This window comes from Mustela putorius, unplaced genomic scaffold (assembly GCF_011764305.1).
Source record: "Mustela putorius furo isolate JIRA1106 unplaced genomic scaffold, ASM1176430v1.1 tig00003845_pilon_pilon_pilon, whole genome shotgun sequence".
Classification (NCBI taxonomy): Eukaryota; Metazoa; Chordata; class Mammalia; order Carnivora; family Mustelidae; genus Mustela; species Mustela putorius.
In genome coordinates, this window is record NW_025421998.1 from 60,688,821 (window position 1) to 60,706,372 (window position 17,552).

A 17,552-nucleotide genomic window follows, 5' to 3' on the forward strand; every position below is an offset into this window, starting at 1 on the left:
AAGGGCTGGCATAGCTGAAGGTGGGCTGCATTCCAAGACTTTGCCAGGGACTCTGGGCTTGGGGACTCGCCCTCATATACAATAGCCACAATGAAAGCATTTCTATGGCAGTGATTAGAGGCCAGTGGGCTTCTGAGCTGTGGAAGTCCTTGGTGTATGCCAACTTAGACTTTGAAGGTGGCAATTTCCCATGCCTGTCTCCCAACCCACCATTTTCTCCTCAAACTCAAAATGGCCCACCTTATGGAAAGCAGTCCTTCTGTTCTGGAAAGCAAAAATAGATGTCTCACTGTAGAAATCACAGTGCTAGAACTTATTTCAATAATATAGCCCCACCGGGAAAAAACCACCCTGAGCTTTGATAAAGAGTTCATTCATGTAGATGCAAAAAGGAAGAAGAGCATGTTTGCATTTTTCTTTCTGTAAATACAGAGGGTGGTACTATATATCCCTGAGTCTTGTTTGCTGAGGACCATTAGAGCATTCTCAAAGGAAGATTCTGGAACACAGAGCATTGCTCAGTCCCTAACCCTGCTGGGATAGTGGCAAGAGACCTTTCAGAGCTCTGGTCTGATGCCTCTGTGACTGTCTCTGAAACGCTGTTTTCCCCTGTCTGCCTTCCGCGGGTTCTTTCCTGGGCACTAGATGGCAATTCAGTGATCAACGTCAGGAAGAGCCCTTGTGGTCTGTGGCTTTTTCAGCAACAGGCAAATACTCCCCTCATCAAGGAGCCCATCCTCAGCCTCATTCTGAGACCTCTGTTCTTGCAGGATCATCTTTAAACTGCACAGAAGATAAAGTCTGGACATTCCTCTAAACAGCATCTACAGTAAATTCTTGCTTTTCCTTCACCCGGGAGAGAAAAAAGAAAACACAGCAGTAGGGGAAGAATCTAAACAGCCTTTAAGGTCAGGCCAGGGTGAAGGAGATAATCTTTATCTCCTCTGAGATCAAAATAAGAGGCAATTAATTCACTTGGCAGTGCCGTGGGCTCTGGGTAGACTTTGAAAACAACTCCCAGATAATGAGGATTTCTGACCTGGGGAGTGAATTACCTGGGTGGGATAGAATCTTCTTCCCCTGAGGTACTTCAGAGCTGGAGCGAGAGCGGGGCGGGACTTAAATGCTGATTGGTTTTCTTGGACAAAGAAGAATTAGCATGGTGTCTGCTCAGGAGGATGATGCGAGCAGCGAGCTGAAGGAAATCAGTCTTTCCCCTCCCTTTTAGATCTTCTCAGGCAATTCAGATAAACCAGGCCTGCCCTGATAAGTTCCTGGGACTTCAGTTCTTACAGCGGGAACTCCAAGAGTTAGGTGCAGAATGCTTGTAGTGTGGCCATCGGGAGGGAGGGGACAACAGAGCCCAGTGAACTGTCCCAGCCCAGCGTCCAGCGCTGGGACCAGCACAGGTTTCCCGATGCATTGCTCTTTTCCATTGAAGTTGGCAAACTCTGAATCTGGTGAAATGTTAGGGATGGTGGGGATTTCCATTACAGCTTACACGGCATTTCTGAAAGTTTTTCAACGTGTAAGAATGAAAATAATATGGACTTGCCACCTTACCTCCTTGTCTCCTTGTTAATGTTTGGCTGCGAGGTGGGATGGCTTGAGCCTTATTGTAATTGACACAAACCGCAGATGCAACTACACTGAAAAAGAGAGAGAGAGAGGGCTGTCCTCTGCCTAACTGTGTGGACGGCTTCGCTGTGACACATTGCCCCAGGGGCTTAACTCCAAACCGGAAACTCTGGGGACCGTACTGTTGGAAAAGCCCAGTCTCTCTGGAGGCAGAGAATCCAGGTGATCTGATTACGGCTTCACCCCAACTGGAGTCCTGCCTGGCTCCTTTCCTTGAGAAATTTAGAGTAAAACTGAATTTAAAAAAAAACTTGGAACCTCTTTATATCTCTCCGATGTAGACGAAATCTAAGATGGGAGGAGCTGAGTTTCTGTGGCCCGAAAGTTTTTTCAGGGAAGCAGAGGGTGGGGCTGTGGACAGACAGGGAAATCCACAAGTATCCAACTTCCAATCATCCCAAATGCCCTGGGTACTCCCCATCACTTCTGACCATTGCACTCACCCAGTCTGGTTTTGAGGTGCAGGCTTCTTTAAAAATGTCACACGTCCTGGGCACCAGGGTGATGCAGTCTGATTGAGAGACCAACTCTTGATCTGAGGGTCAGAAGATCCAGCCCCGCCTTGGGCTCTGGGCTCCCTGGGGAGGCTGCCCTCTGCGGGCCACCCCCCCCCCACTCCCCACCCCCCAGCCCCCACCTCCGGTACACTCACTCTCTTCCTCTCGCTAAAATAAATGTTAATAAACAGTATCACAAGGAGATCAGCAATGCCTGTGAAAATCAAAAGAAAAGTATTTAGTTTTCCATAGTATTTGCAAACATGAGAGAACAAAGGCATATTTAATACTTACATAGGAAATGTCAGTCTGGGGCTTGAGAAGAAGGGGTGCCTGGGTGGCTCTGAAAGGAAGGAAGGAAGGAAGAGTTGTAGCAGAGTTATTTGGGTGGTAGAGGTCTCCAGAAAGTGCCCTGCCTCTCACAGGCAGCAGAGAAGGAAGGAAGGAAGAGTTGTAGCAGAGTTATTTGGGTGGTAGAGGTCTCCAGAAAGTGCCCTGCCTCTCACAGGCAGCAGAGAAGATAGAACAAGAAACCAGAGGGGAGACTGCTCTGCAACCATTTCCCCACACAAAGAACCCCCCTCTTGAAGTAAGTGGGCACAACGCAGCTACAAGGTCAACTCGTCTTATCCATCCACTTTGATCCCATTCTTCTTTTAGGAATTTATCCATAGGAGACAACTGGACAAGTGTGCAAAGATGAATGTGTTGGGATGCCCGTTAGTGACAAGCCAGACAATGGTCAAAGGTAGATAATGCCTGTCAAGACAAGATCATATTTAATGTGTGTCCAATACATCTTACTACATCCCCACAATATCATCATGAACTGCCATTCAAATGGTGATCCGTATTTCTCCCCGCAAAGGTAATGGGAATTGCTATTTAATGAGTTGACCGCATGGCAGGTGTTTTATATACGTGGTGTGGTTCCATGCTCCTAACCACTCCTTAAGTTAGGTATGAGAATCCTCATTTTACTGATGGGGAATATCGCCTGAGGTTAAGGAGGCCTAAGTCACAGATTCAATAAGCAGTCACTTAAGGGTTAAACTTTACAGCCCACTGCCTCAACATCTTTGCCCATAGCACTTTTGGAGTGAAAGAAAAAAGAAAGTAAGGGGACTCCATTTACACAAATAAGTATTACAGCAAGAGGAAAACAGGAGAGTTGGAGAAATTGTACAATGGTTGAGACTTCCAGGCTTTGGGGTAAGTAGGAGTCAGGTCAAATCCCAGTTCCCCACATACCAGTTCTATAAACTTGAGCAAGTAGCTTGATGTGTCTAACACTTCAGATCCCATAATTATAAAAGAAAGGTAATGCTGCCCATCTCATAAATTTGTGGTAAGATTAAACCCTAATCGCGAGGCATCAGATAATGCAGAGAGACGTCTGGAAGGATGTTCAGCTATGTATTAACAGTGGTTGTATCACTAGAGAGCAAAATTTGGAGGTGATTTTTATTTTTTTCTTTCTCCTTTTCTAGAGGTCTTTAAAATCACTTCAAAGGGTTTATATCATTTTATAAATAGAAAATCCAGTAACGCTCTTTTTGTTTTGGAAAATAATAATCAGATGGCGAAGAATGAGGGTGAGCAGGACAGGGGAGAGAAGATGAACTCAGAGAAGGGGAGGAAAGTGGTGCCGTCCTCACCAGAGGGAACTGCTCCAGCAGGACCAGGAAGTTGAACTGGAGCCTTCTGCTTGGGAGTGAGCATCTCTATCAGGTCCAAGCACATTCTGCAGGTGTCAGGCATGCCCCATCTTGGAGCAGGATTTCTGCTAAGGCTGCTGTTTCCAGGCCTGGCCCATGTCTCTGTGCCCTTTGCCAGATTCCTGCCTTCTTCAGGGGCTCTGCTCTTTCCTCTGTGGAGGAACACAGTCTGAAAAATGATTCATGTGAAGATGTGATTCATCAAGTTATGGGAGTCCTCTCAAAGTCCTTATATTAAAAAAAAAAAAAAAAAAATCAGGGGAACTCTTGGCCTGCTAGGAGGAGACTGGATTTGCCTAACCACTTAAAGTTCAGTTAGATTTGTACCCAAACTCTTAGAATTATATGTACATTTTAGTCTAGCAATTCTACTTTTAAGAAGTTATTTCAAGGAAATAATCATAGGTATATAAAAGTTTTAGTTATAGGAATACCCATTATAGCAGCTCTTTATAATAGTGAAAACTAAGGCCTGCCTATATGTCTAGCATTAGGGGACTACAGAAATTACATAGCTCTGTCCAGTGGGACCTCTCAAAATATTGCTATAGGAGTATATTTACTGTCATGCTGAAATGGCCACAATATAATATTAAGTGAAACAAATCAGGAAAAAAAAGTAATCCAATGTAAAATATATATATATATATTTATTTATATTAAGATATATAAGTATATTTATATTTTGAAAAATGGCAAAATGTTGGTAATATTTGTTCCTATACTATATGTGATTATTTTCTTTGGTTCATTTATTGAATAGATCTCATATTTGAAATAAGAAATGTTATTACAATTTTAGGGTTTTTTTTTTTTTAAGATTTTATTTATTTATTTGACAGACAGAGATCACAAGTAGGCAGAGAGGCAGGCAGGGAGAGGAGGAAGCAGGCTCCCTGCTGAACAGAGAACCCGATGCAGGTCTCGATCCCAGGACACCGGGATCATGACTGGAGCCAAAGGCAGAGGCTTTAAACCACTGAGCCACCCAGGCGCCCCACAATTTTAGTTTTTTAGAGGCAAAGGAATCCAAAGTATACCCACCTGTCTCTGTGTCACCCTCCACTCCTAACTTCACAGGGACACCTACCGCCTCTGCTTCAGTGCATCAGTGTGATTCCAGCACTTGTCCCCATGCTGGACATGTGCAAGTTCCTCCTAGAGTAAATGCTGAATGAATGAAAGACAGAATTGAAGGGCAAACGCATGAAAAAACAAAGTGGTGGTAACAGGGCCCAGCATAGAGGAGAAACTCACAACAAACTGAGTATACAACTGCTTGACCTCCTCCATGTACTTTGGTAGTTGAGCTCCATGGACTGAGACCCATTCATTTGAAGCCCTCATGGTGCCATGCCTCTAATAGATGGAGCTCAATAAATGTCGCATGAAACTATGAATGATGGTTTATCCTGTTGCTACTTGGATTTCTGCAGACTTTCTGCAGCAGGGAAATGCATGTCTGGTGGCAGATCATGTGCAAGGACTGTACTAATGGCCATTGCTATAGGAAGCTGTGCTGGTTGAGGTTAGGTTTGTTATAAAGTAACAACAACAAAAAAAGGATATATATATATTTTTTTTTTTATAATTTTTTTAAGGCCAAATACTCTTTTTTTTTTTTTTAAGATTTTGTTTATTTGACAGACAGAGATCACAAGTAGGCAGAGAGAGAGGAAGGGAAGCAGGCTCCCCGCTGAGCAGAGAGCCCGATGTGGGGCTTGATCCCAGGGGCCTGGGATCATGACCTGAGCCGAAGGCAGAGGCTTTAACCCACTGAGCCACCCAGGCGCCCCCCTTTTTTTTTTTTTTAAATGAAAAGTTTCTTTCTAATATTCTGGGCGGGCAGCCCAGTTTGGAAGAGAGCTCTATGGTATGAAGGACCCAAGTTTCTTCTATGTTTTTGCTCTGCCACAAGTGACTTCTGTTCCCAAGGTCACCTCATGGTCCAAAATACGTCCTGGGGCTCCAGTAGTTTCATCAAAATTCCAGCAAGAAGGAAAGATTAAGAGAAGACATACATGCTCCCTCTTCAGAAGTTGCATATATGACCTCCATTTACATCCCATCAGACAGAACTTTGTCAAGGGAGCCTAATCCACATAATTTTCATTCTGGCATATCTTGCTCCCAGCTCATGATTGGGGGTTCTCTCTAGATTGCTTCTCTAACTGTGGAAGCCAAGAAGAACTGGCATTGGGAAACAGCTGGTAGCTTCTGTCACTGAGGTGTCCTCATCCATTCTATCACCAGCCAACCAGAGCCTCCCCGAATGTGTAACGCCAGCTGTAAGGATGTAGGGAAAATCCCCGTGATATGTGGCTTAGGGTTATCAGGTAGTTGGGGCTGCTGCTGATAAACACTCCTTTAGTTGCCCCTTAACAGCACACTTCCGTTTCTAGCACAGCCCCTGTTCTTGTCTCAGGGGTGACATGGGTCACTGCTTTCTGCCTAGTGGAGCTGGAGCAGGAAGTGCAAGTCAGCATCTTTCCTGCTGCAGCAGTTGCTTACGTCCCGCGGATCACTACTGGCTGCAGCTTTCAAATCATCAGAGAAATCAAGACTGTGCTGTGAGGGACTCTGATTATATAAATGGGGAAGGAAAAAGAAGAGGCCGATGTTTCTGAGTTTTATCTTTAAGGGTCCCTCTTGGGGGGGCCATGGGGTGCTGCCCTTCCTGATTTCACCAAGGATGGCACTGGAGGGCCACTAGATGTGAGAGTAGAAACGCAATGCTCAGCTCTTCTGAGCCAAAGGAAAGGAAGCATTCTTTCTTGAGCAATGGATATCAAGCAGAGGATCATAATCCTCTTAGGAGCTGCAATTTAGCTAGGAGCTGTGTAAGCTCTTGTGGTCGCCAGCTTTTAAGGCAGCCCTCTGCGATCCTTGCTTCCTGGGAGGCATGTGCTGGTAGAGGCCCTTCCCATACTGAATCAGAGCTGACCCGTGTGACCCATAGCCTACAGGGGAGGTGGCAAAATGCGACTCCTGGGGCTAAGTCATAAAAGGTCATTGCAACCTCTGCTTTGGTCTCTTGGCTGGATTGCTCTGGGGGAAGCTAGCACCATGCACCAAGGACACAGAAGCCGTCCTATAGAGAGGCCCTCAGGGAGAGGAGCCAAGACCTCCTGCCAAGTGCCAGCTTATCCACCTAATGCAATCGAAGCAGTTCCTCTAGCTCCGCTCTAACCATCATATGACTACAGTTCTAGTTGCCATCCAGCTGAACTGTCTGAGAAAATTCCATCCAGAACCACCCAGCTCCAGAACCACTCCTAAATTCCTGACCCACAGAAACTAGGAGACAAGGAAGGCTTATTGTTGCTTGAAGCCACTACCTTTTGAGGTAATTTGTTATGCAGCAGTGGATAACTAACACATCCTTTATATATAATGTATTTATCACAGCAACACTCTGAACTAGGCATTAGAACACCCATTTTACTGATAAGGAGACCAAGACTCAAAAAGGTGAGTTTGTTTTCCCAGGTTAGAGCTGCTGGTAGAAGCAAAGCCGGTGCTCCAGGTTAGCTCTGTGTGCACGAAACAGTGCATGAAACAGCTGCTCACTGAGCTGGATGCCATGGGGACCATCTAAGACTTCCAGAATGCCTGGCAGCAGAGAAAAGCTAACTGTTCCTGAATGAACTCCGTGGTCTTGTTACAGTAAGGTTTACCTGCTAACATTGGGGATTATACAGGCCCAGTAGACAGCTGTGGATCTGTGCCCTAAAATGCACAGCCAGTTTGAAACTCAAGGGCATGACCGCCCACCACGGAAGCCCCCATTTAGAACCCTGGGATCCAGAAAGTTTTCTAAACTCCCAGCTGAAATTTAAACAGCCTCCCAACAATGAAGGGGTCTCACTACGTTAAGTTTTAAAGTGTTCTGAATACAGAGGGCAGGGATGGGGTGTATGGCAAGGAATGTGGAGTGGAATGATCACTTGCCCTTCACTTTTGTTCCTGTGATGGGTCAGTTTCCATTTAACAGCATGGCTCCCTGCCAATGTGCTGATGAGGCCAAATCCAGCTCCTGCCTGCTTGTCAGCAAAAGAATGTGGGTGTTCCTCTGAAGTCATATCAAGTAATGAGCTTCTGAGCTCCTCTCTTGGACTAACTGGTTGATGTCTATCTCATTCTGTTCAGAGCTGTCACGGAGAGACCACCAGCCAGTGGATGTCTCGTGGAAACTTCTGGTCCTGCTGTCTTATTGGCTGAGAAACCTGGAGACGAGGGTAAGACAGAGGCCTGTCCTTGTTCCCCAGGTTTCTCCATCACCCTCCAGACGGAAGCAAAGCTGTTCCGGCAACCACTCAGTCATCCAAGTAAATAAAGGAGGAAGGAAGGTCTCTTTCCGAAGGATGAAATGTCACTTCTAAAACAGAATTTGTTCTCTCTCTTCAGCTCTCTCAAACTTTCCATTCTGTGGTCGGTGCCAATATGCCCCTGAGCTCAAAACTTTGGCATCAACATTGACAGCTTCCTCCACTTGCTCCTTCAGATTGAGCCAACGATCCAGGCTTCTCAGAATCTCCTTCTGAGTCTCCTGGGATGATTTCCTTGCTTTGCCTCTGGGTCACCACATAGGTGGGTATCTGGGCCTGATTCCCTCTCCCCTTCAGTGGCTCAAAACGACCCACTACAGTGATCCTCAATGGATTTCTCTACCTTTTAAGACCCTGCATGATTGTTTCCTGCCTCACTTGATTTTCCACAGCTCCCCAGCACTAGTCCCCATACACAGACACAGACACATGCACGTGTAAGCGTGCACAGCCGCACATGGACACACAAACACACTCCTGTGTGCAGATGCCAGGCCGTGCACCATCCCCTACCTTCCTCCTGGGCTGCCTCATCAGCAGTCTGGGGTGTTCTTTGTGATGCTTGCATTGTCTGCAGTAACCCACACCGAGAGGAAAACATGTTGACCACCTCAGATACCAGTCTCCCGTACTCTCTCCTGCCAACACTTCCCCAGGCTGTTATTTCCAGAGATGAGTCCTGCCTCTGCACTACCCCCATTTTCTGGATCCCTCAGGCTCCTGGAATCCCTCTAGACTCAAGAAGCCATTGAGACAACAGTCACGGCTCTGATGCATGGTAAAGCACAGCCCCCTAGGGCCAGCTCACCAGCACCCAAAGCGGAGCCACCATCCGTGGGACCACACAGGGCCAGGATTTGTGGCCCGCTGGGCTGAAGGAAAAGCACCCACTAATTGGTTCAGACCACAAAGGTCAACCCCATGGACACCCTGTAAGACAGCCATGATGAAAGCCCCAGAAGGCCAGGAGAGATGAGAGCCGCCGTGATAAGTGGTGCTGGATGTGATTAGAAGTGGCGACAGGAGTTACAAACTGTGGTAGAGAAGCGAGTGGCTGATGAAGTGACAGAAGATGCCAGCTCTGTGGTCTGCGGGGGTGGCAACAGGCCCACGCCCAGTCACGTGGTCTCTCGTTCTCTCCTTAGAAGCCAGGAAGATTCTGGGAAAGCAGCGGCTTCCTGTCCTGCCTAGAGAACACAGGTCTCCGGATGCAGGGGGAAGGGGGCCGCATAGAGCCTCTGGGCAGTGTGAGTGACCCCTCTGCCTCGTCAGCCAGAAGTTGCCACTCACGAGCCTCCAGGGGAGTCAAGCAGGTGATGTAAGTGTGTGAAGTAGGGCAGCTCTCAGGATCAGAGCGGGGTAGGGGCTGACTGATCCTAAGCACGCACACACACCGTCTAAAGACCTGAGCACACACATCTTAAGATAACTGGAGACTAAGGAACACAGGCCCTCAGCCCACATGTGACCCACAGGCGTCCTGCCTATAATCCCCGGGCACCACGGGTGTATGTGTAACATGCTCCGAGGTCTGGTGATGAGGTCCGAGGTCTGCGTTGCCAACACATCGGTTAAGCTCTTTCAGACTTCCTGGAGGGTTATTTTAGCTCTGTCAAAATAGGGGAGGTCAGGGACGCCTGGGTGGCTCAGTTGGTTAAGCAGCTGCCTTCGGCTCAGGTCATGATCCCAGCATCCTGGGATCGAGTCCCACATCGGGCTCCTTGCTCAGCAGGGAGCCTGCTTCTCCCTCTGCCTCTGCCTGCCATTCTCTCTGCCTGTGCTCGCTTTCTCCCCCTCTCTCTCTCTGATAAATAAATAAAATCTTTAAAAAAAAAAAAAATAGGGGAGGTCAGCTACAGGACATAGCCTCACCAGCCATGGAGTATGGTCAGTGATATGTCAGCAATCCTAACAGCTCCCATGATGCACGGAGCTTTAGAAGGTCAGCAGGGGAAAGACCCTGCATCTTCCCACTCCCTTACTAGCAGCCATTGGTGGCTTCCCACCTTGAAGGCTGTGCCATAGTTAGGGTTCTCCTCTTGTTACCCTATAACTTTTTGACTTTCCTTCTCACTACCTCTTGGTTCCTATGTGTTCCTGATTCACATTGCTTCGTAGTAGCTGGTTGTCTGTGATCATCTTGCTTAATGGCTTCTGCCTCGCATAACACAACTTCCGTTTCATAGGTGCGTCCGTCAGCAGCTACACAGTACCTTCGCTGGAGGGCTCGCATACCACGCCCCCCATGGGCCACTCGCTGACCTGCAGGTGGGTGCTTGCGGGGAAGTTCCAAGAGTCAGGGTCAACTCAGCTTTGGCTAGAGAATCAGGGTCCAAATCATGGGACTCATTCATGAAGAACCACCGATTCTTGCTCTCGGAAGGGGCAGCAGGCATAGGAGATACTTAGAGTGTCATACCCACAGCACCAAGATTTCTTTCTTATTTTATTTATTTATTTTTTAAAGATTTTATTTACTTATTTGTCACAGAGAGAGAGTAAGAGAGAGAGAGAGAGAGCCCAAGCAGGGAAGGGAGCAGGCAGAGGAAGAAGCAGGATCCCCACTGAGCAGGGAGCCCGATGCAGGGCTCAATCCTAGGACCCTGGGATCATGACCTGTGCCGAAGACAGACATTTAACCAACTGAGCCACCCAGGCATCCCTAAGATGTCTTTTTTTTTCAAAAGACATTTTTTTATGTTTATGATTTTTCTTTTTTATGTCTATGATTTATTTATTTGAGAGAGAGAGAGAGAGAGCATGAGTGGGAGGGAGGGAGGGGTGAAGCAGAGGGAGAGGGAGAAGCAGGCTCCCCATTGAGCAGGGAGCCCCATGTGGGGTTTGATCCCAGGACCCTGGGATCATGACATGAGCCAACCAGATGCCCTTAAGATATGTGTTTTTTGTTTGTTTGTTTGTTTGTTTTTAAGTAACTACTACTACCCGCAATGTGGGGATTGAATCCATGACCTCAAGACAGACAGTCGCATGCTCTACCAACTGAGCCAGTTAGGCACTCTTAAGGTATCTCAAATTACATTCAGGATACCGTCTTTCTTAAGGCGAGGGTGAAAAATCAGTTCAAATAGGCACAGAAATCAAAGGCTTACCTCTCAGGTATAAGGAAAGGGAGGCCACTCACTTCTTTCCAAAACAGCTAGGGTTATATCGGGCTGCAAGTGACAGAATACGGGGTTAAAAGAAGCTGAAATAGGGGCGCCTGGGTGGCTCAGTGGGTTAAAGCCTCTGCCTTTGGCTCAGGTCATGATACCAGGGTCCTGGGATCAAGCCCCGCCTCGGGCTCTCTGCTCAGCGGGGAGCCTGCTTCCTCCTCTCTCTCTGCCTGCCTCTCTGCCTACTTGTGTTCTCTGTCTGTCAAATGAATAAATAAAATCTTTAAAAAAAAGAAGAAGAAGAAGAAGAAGCTGAAATAACTATGAGCTTTTCTCCCACAAGAAGTAGAGACAGGTGGTCAGTGGTATTGGTTCAGGCGCTCTGTGCTATGAGGGCAGCTGTCTTTGCGCTTCCTTTGGCTTGTACCTCATGGTTCCAAAATGGCTGCTGCAGATCTGTGTTCAGGGAAGAAAGAATGAAAGGACGTCCCCAACTGCTGAGTTTGTCCCTTTTATTAGGAGAGCAAAAGCCTTCCTAGAGCCCACCCACCCTCACCAGCAGACTTCCCCTTAACCTCTCACTGGCCTGGACTGTGCCACCCTAGCTGCAAGGCAGGCTAGGAAGTCAAGTTCCTCGCCCTCCAACTAGATTGCCTGCACCTTGTCCTTATGCATGGGGATATTCTCATATTGTGTGTGTGCCTGTATATTTCTGGTTCAATGTACCAGAGAGCATTGGGTGCCTTAGGAAGCAAGTGTGAGCTAAACAAAGAAAGCACAGAAGGGCTTGAATACCAGCTCCATCATTTACTCTGTAATCAAAAGCAATTAACGTGCTGAATGTCATTGTCATGCTGGGTACAAAGGCGCACAAGATACTTCCTTGCAGGGCTGTTGTGATGATTAAATAAGATAGTGTGTTTCTAGTTATTGGTCCCAAAGAGATACCCCAAAATGATTAGTGTTCCACTGTGGTGTGGTGTCTTTTGCTTGATGGGTGCATGGTAGGAGGCAGTAGAGTTTAAAGGTCAAGAGCACGAGTCTGGGCCCTAGGTCAGGCTGTTGGGCCCAGACTCATTCTCTACCACTTACTTGCTGTGTGACCTTGGGGAACTTGGGCGGTCTCTCTAAGCTTCAGTTCCCCTCTTTGGAAGTAGAAATAATAGAACATATCTCATAAACTGTACTTGGAAGGAAACCAAAGATAGGACCTGGCACAAAGCAGACAGGCAGTAAGTGTTGACTATTATTAATTAATCGCACTTTTTTCTCTCTTGGCCCAGAACTAAAACCTATTGAACTGGAAGTGTCAGGGCCTTGTGGTCAAAGCTCTTTCCAACCAAGTAGTCTTCAATCCCCTAAAATAAGCCAGAAGCAGCAGCATATCAAGAGTAAGTCGCCGGGGAGCGCCTGGGTGGGTTAAAGTGGTGGGTTAAAGCCTCTGCCTTCCCTCAGGTCACAATCCCCATGTCCTGGGATCGAGCCCCGCATCAGGCTCTCTGCTCCGCAGGGATCCTGCTTCCCCCCCTCTCTCTGCCTGCCTCTCTGCCTACTTGTGATCTCTGTCAAATAAATAAATAAAACCTTCAAAAAAAAAATAGTAAGGCGTGAGAGTGGGATAGGGTGGTCTGCCCTGGATTCAAGCAATAAGAGGGTATATTGTCTATAGAGAATTTTTTAAAAAATAATTATTTAAAAAACCCAAGTAAAATTTAAAATTTATTTTCTCTTTATTATCACCAGGGGCCAACATTTCTAGACAATGTCAGTGATCCAGCAGGCTCCTGAGACCCCAACATGTTGCCCAAGTTCTAGAGGACGGCCACAGTTACTGCGGAGTTTTACTATTAGATAAGCAAGTTCCACATGACTGCGTTTTTATTACTGATCCTTGAATAAATATGGTGTTGCGCTGGTGAATTCCCAGCTCTGATGCCCACCTGCAACTCCGGCCCTAGCTGTTTGGGATCCCGAGAGCCCCCTTCAAATTGTCTGCAAACCACCAGCCCGCCCCCAGTCCTTCCCTGCCTTTCGTGTAAACCATGGGTGAGTCAACAGTGAGATCTCAGGGCCTCTGGAGACAAAGAAAGGGAGCTGGAGTTACTTCAATTCTGTGCAATTTCTGGGAATTCTATTTGGATTGAAAATTAAAACAGCTAACAGACTGTGAACTGAGAGGTGTGATATTTTTGTTTGGCAGATGCAAATTTTCATTCATACATGATATGTCTCACCACAGTGGAGGGAACTTTTAAAGTCAAATTGTTCTTTTAAATTTGTATTTGTTTTTAAAATTTAAAAGCAGATCAAGGAGAGAGTGCTAATTTCTGATGACTATAGGATTATTGCTAAAAATCATTTTGTTATATAGAGGAGGATATTAAAAATGATTTGCTCTCTCTAGGGGTACCTGGGTGGCTTACGCTTTAAGAGTCTGCCTTTGGCTCAAGTTGTGATCCCAGGATGGAGCCCCACATTGGGCTCCTTGCTCAGCAGGAAGCCTGCTTCTCCCTCTGCCTCTCCCCCTGCTTGTGGTCTCTCTTTCTCTGTGTCAAATAAATAAATAAAATATTTTTTTTAAAAAAATGATTTGCTCTCATGGGTGACTGGGTGGCTCAGTTGGTTAAGTGTCAGACTCTTGATTTCAGCTCCAGTCATGATCTCAGGGTCCTGGGATTGAGCCCCATGTCTGACTCTGTGCTGGGCATGGAGGCTGCTTTAGAGTCTCCATCTCCCCACCTCCCTCACAAGAGCTCAGGCACCCTCTCCAAAAAAAAAAAGAAAGAAAGAAAGAAAGAAATTTGCTCTGATTCGATCAGGTTTTGCCGCCCTGGTGCTGCTATCAGCAAAGATGGGAGAAGGCAAAGAATAGTGAGCAAACTACATTGATACATTTTTATTCATATCTCAATCTAGCTGAAGTCAGATTGTGTGTCCCCATCGTCACTGGCTGGGTGGTAGTCGTGATGTATTGTCACTGCAGAGCCTGTGCGGCTATACCAGCAGCAGCATGGAAGAAAATCCTGGGGACAACGGTGACACAGTCTTTAAGCCATGCTGCAGAGATGACAGCCTTGACGGAAGGAAGAACAGTAATACCGGGCAGATGGAAGGGAGGGATACTGAACTAGGGGTGGCTCAGCATAGGAAATTTTAGAAATACTTGAACCAATTTTTTTTTTCTTCCTTCCTTCCTTCCCTTCCTCTCTCTTTCTCTCTTTCTTTCCTTCCTTCTTTCCTTCTTCCTACTTTTGCTGTGTAAATGCCCATGCATAATAGAATATAAATGTAAAAGAATGCTCTCTCAATAAATACAAAATTTTAAAATTCTAAAAAAAGAAAAGAAAGAAAGAAAGAAAGATCTGCTCTGGTAGCAAACATGCTTAATAGGACACTGCACAGGAGGGGCCTCCTAGAGGCTCTAACCCAAGCCCCTCACTTCACAGCTGCCCGAGGGGAAGCTGTCCAGGGGTCACCCTGATGATCAGCAAAGAGAACTGGACAGAAGTCTCCTGGCTATTGTCTCACTACTTTCTTTCTCTCATCCACTCCCAAGCTAACCAAAGTAGCACTACGATGTTGGGGCTTTGCAAACGGTGATAAAGAAGCAACTTTTTAAAAAATTTACAGTCAAATATGAGTAGACAGTTCAGGCCATTTGTGACTCATTGTGGGAGTTCATATCCAAATGGCCTCACCCTGCTCCGTGAAAGAAGCCTACTCCATGAGGCCCGTGAAGATCCCATGGACCAGCAGCCCCGTCAAGCTGCCAAACCCGTCAAGGTTTCAAAGTTTACTCTCCATTCTGCTCTTGACTGTCATAGCTGGTACTGCTTTTCAGACCAGCCTTGAGGAGCTCTGTACCACCATTGTGTGGAGATGGATGATGGAGAACATCCCTGATATTTCTGTAGGCAAATTTTTAGTCTTGGGGTTGCTTTGTTTTCATTACATTCTTGAACATATTCTGTGAGGGCTGGGAGCACATCACTGAATGAGAGTTACTACTAGCTGTGTGGCCCTGGGCTGGTGTCTCAACCTCTCTGAGCTTGAGTTTTCTCACCCATAGGATGAGAGTACATTAGCACCCAGCTCAAGGTATGTGTGTGCAAATGCCAGGGAGCCTGCAGCACAGCGGGGCGCTCATAAGCACTGGCTGTTATTAGTGTTATTACTCCCTCCCCCACTGATGGGAAATGTCATCACAAAGATATGATTGCCCACCGGCCCCTAAGCCGGACCCAGAGGCTCCTTGCCTCCTCCCTGGTCCTGGGAACGTGACTTCCGCTTGCTTGCCTTTCCCGCTCCCAGAGGCTCCTCCGGGAGCACAAAGACCACGATGTGGTATAGAGAACACCTGCCTGGTCCACGTGACTGCACCTAATTAAAGCCTCCATATAAACTTTCAAGATCTGGCGGGGGAGGTGCGGAGAGTCATTCACCTTGCCGCCACCCAGGACAAGCCTCCTATGTGAGTTCCCTTTGCTTGTTAAAACTGCCACCTGCAACCCAGAGTGGCCTGCCTCTTTCTTTGGTCCCTCTCTGCCCTCCATGTGTGGGGGCCGATTTCAGATTACACCGGGGAGGCTCCTGAGAGAGCTGTGAATGGACACCTACCGTCTGGGCTGGGGAAGAGAGGTTATGTGTCACCGTGTAGCTACCGTTGAGAAAGCATAGGGCGAAAAGGGAACCAGGCCACGAGTCAGGGGTGTGGCTCTGGCCTTCTTCTCGGGTGGCCTGGGATGAGTCACCGTGTTGATGTGCATTCAGTAAGCTTTAATGGGGCCTTGTCTTTAATGCCAGGCCTTGCACTGGGTGTAGCCCAGAGAAAAGGTCTCTCAGTGGAATCTCTCAGGATATGGAGGAGACAGACACACGGGGAGCACACAGCAGGGGCCATCCCAGAGGTCGTGACCCCATGCAAGGGAGCCACAGCCAGCTCTGCTGGGAGAACAGGAGCCTCTCCACATTCTGGTTCTGAGTTCGAGCCCACAGAGAGAGCACAAGTTAGATTAAAGTTAAGACAGGGACCCCATCCCCTTCTCTGCCTCCCTTGAGCAGAGATTTTGCCCTGAATTATGCTCTTTACCTGCCCTCTCGCTTCCCAATCTGCTCTGGAGTGGTAAATCCGGGAGAGCAACTGGGTGTGGGATCCTCTGCTTAGCTCTTGTTGCCCCTTGAGAGCCCCCCCTTGCAAGAAGCCGAGCTCCAGGGCAGGCTCCTGCCCATCCTGAGGCCCTGGGGGGAGACCCTCCCAGGCCAGCTCTGCAACCAAATCAGTAGAGGGAGAGCCAGCCAGTTTGGAGTTTCAGGTGACGGACCCCCCAAGAGCCCTCCCACGGAGCCACATTCTCCTACTTCATTTTTGTCCATAAGAAAAGATGATACATGTTGGGCTTCATCTGCTGTTACTCTTTGATTTATTTCTCAGGGAGTGTGGAATTTGGCCAGTAGAGGGGGATACTATTTCTCACAGCCCTCAGGGACCACAGGAGTTAGATATGACATTATTACTAGATGGACCGCAAGCTCCTTGCCACAGGACCCGTGGCTGGCCGGAGAGAGCACATCTCTGCTTGGGACATGCAGGATGATTGCTCACTGATACTGGTTACATCAATTCGCAGTTTTGGGGGGGGGGTGGCGTGGGGGCAAGCAGAAGGGAGCAGGAAAAGCTGCAGAGAAGGGGAGATGTTTCATTCAGGCTTCAAGGGATAAGAAGAAATCTGCCACCAACACAAGGTAGAAATAGGCCCTGGGTGGGGTTGCAGTGCTGGGGAGGGGGGTGTTGCTGTTCTGTGACCATTTGTGAGTTTCCCTCATTAGGAGACCCAGTTTCCTCCTCCATAGGACGAGGATAAGATACTGGCCCTCGCCTCCCTCACAGGGTCCTTGGGAGTGTCCCACCATATACGGGGTAGGGGGAGAAATGTTTGAAAACTGTGAAATGCTGCACACATCATTGTGTATAATACTCAGCCCCCGGCACAAGCATCAACTGTCAGCAGAGAGGGTTGGAACAAAATTTTTTTCACGTTCATGAATTCTTTTAATCTTTTCTAAACTGAACCCTCCCAGAAGCAGTTTTCCTTAATGTCCGCTGCCCACCACTGAACCAGCAAGCCTCCCGTCTTTTTTTACTGAAACCTGGGTCCCACACAATCTGGCTTGCCTTTATGGATGTGTTAAAAGTGATATTTTGCGGGGAGGAAAACAGACAGCGTTGTCAGTTTGACATTCCAGGCTGGGCTATTTCCA

General features: G+C 47.4%; 1 long non-coding RNA gene across 1 annotated transcript; it reads left to right on the forward strand.

Annotated features, from left to right (window-relative positions):
• Positions 1 to 7,780: 7,780 nt before the first annotated feature.
• Positions 7,781 to 13,712, forward strand: LOC123394819. Its single transcript, XR_006609545.1, has 4 exons — positions 7,781 to 9,499; positions 10,368 to 10,449; positions 12,578 to 12,685; positions 13,038 to 13,712. It is a non-coding gene; the product is annotated as an uncharacterized LOC123394819 (long non-coding RNA).
• Positions 13,713 to 17,552: the final 3,840 nt, after the last annotated feature.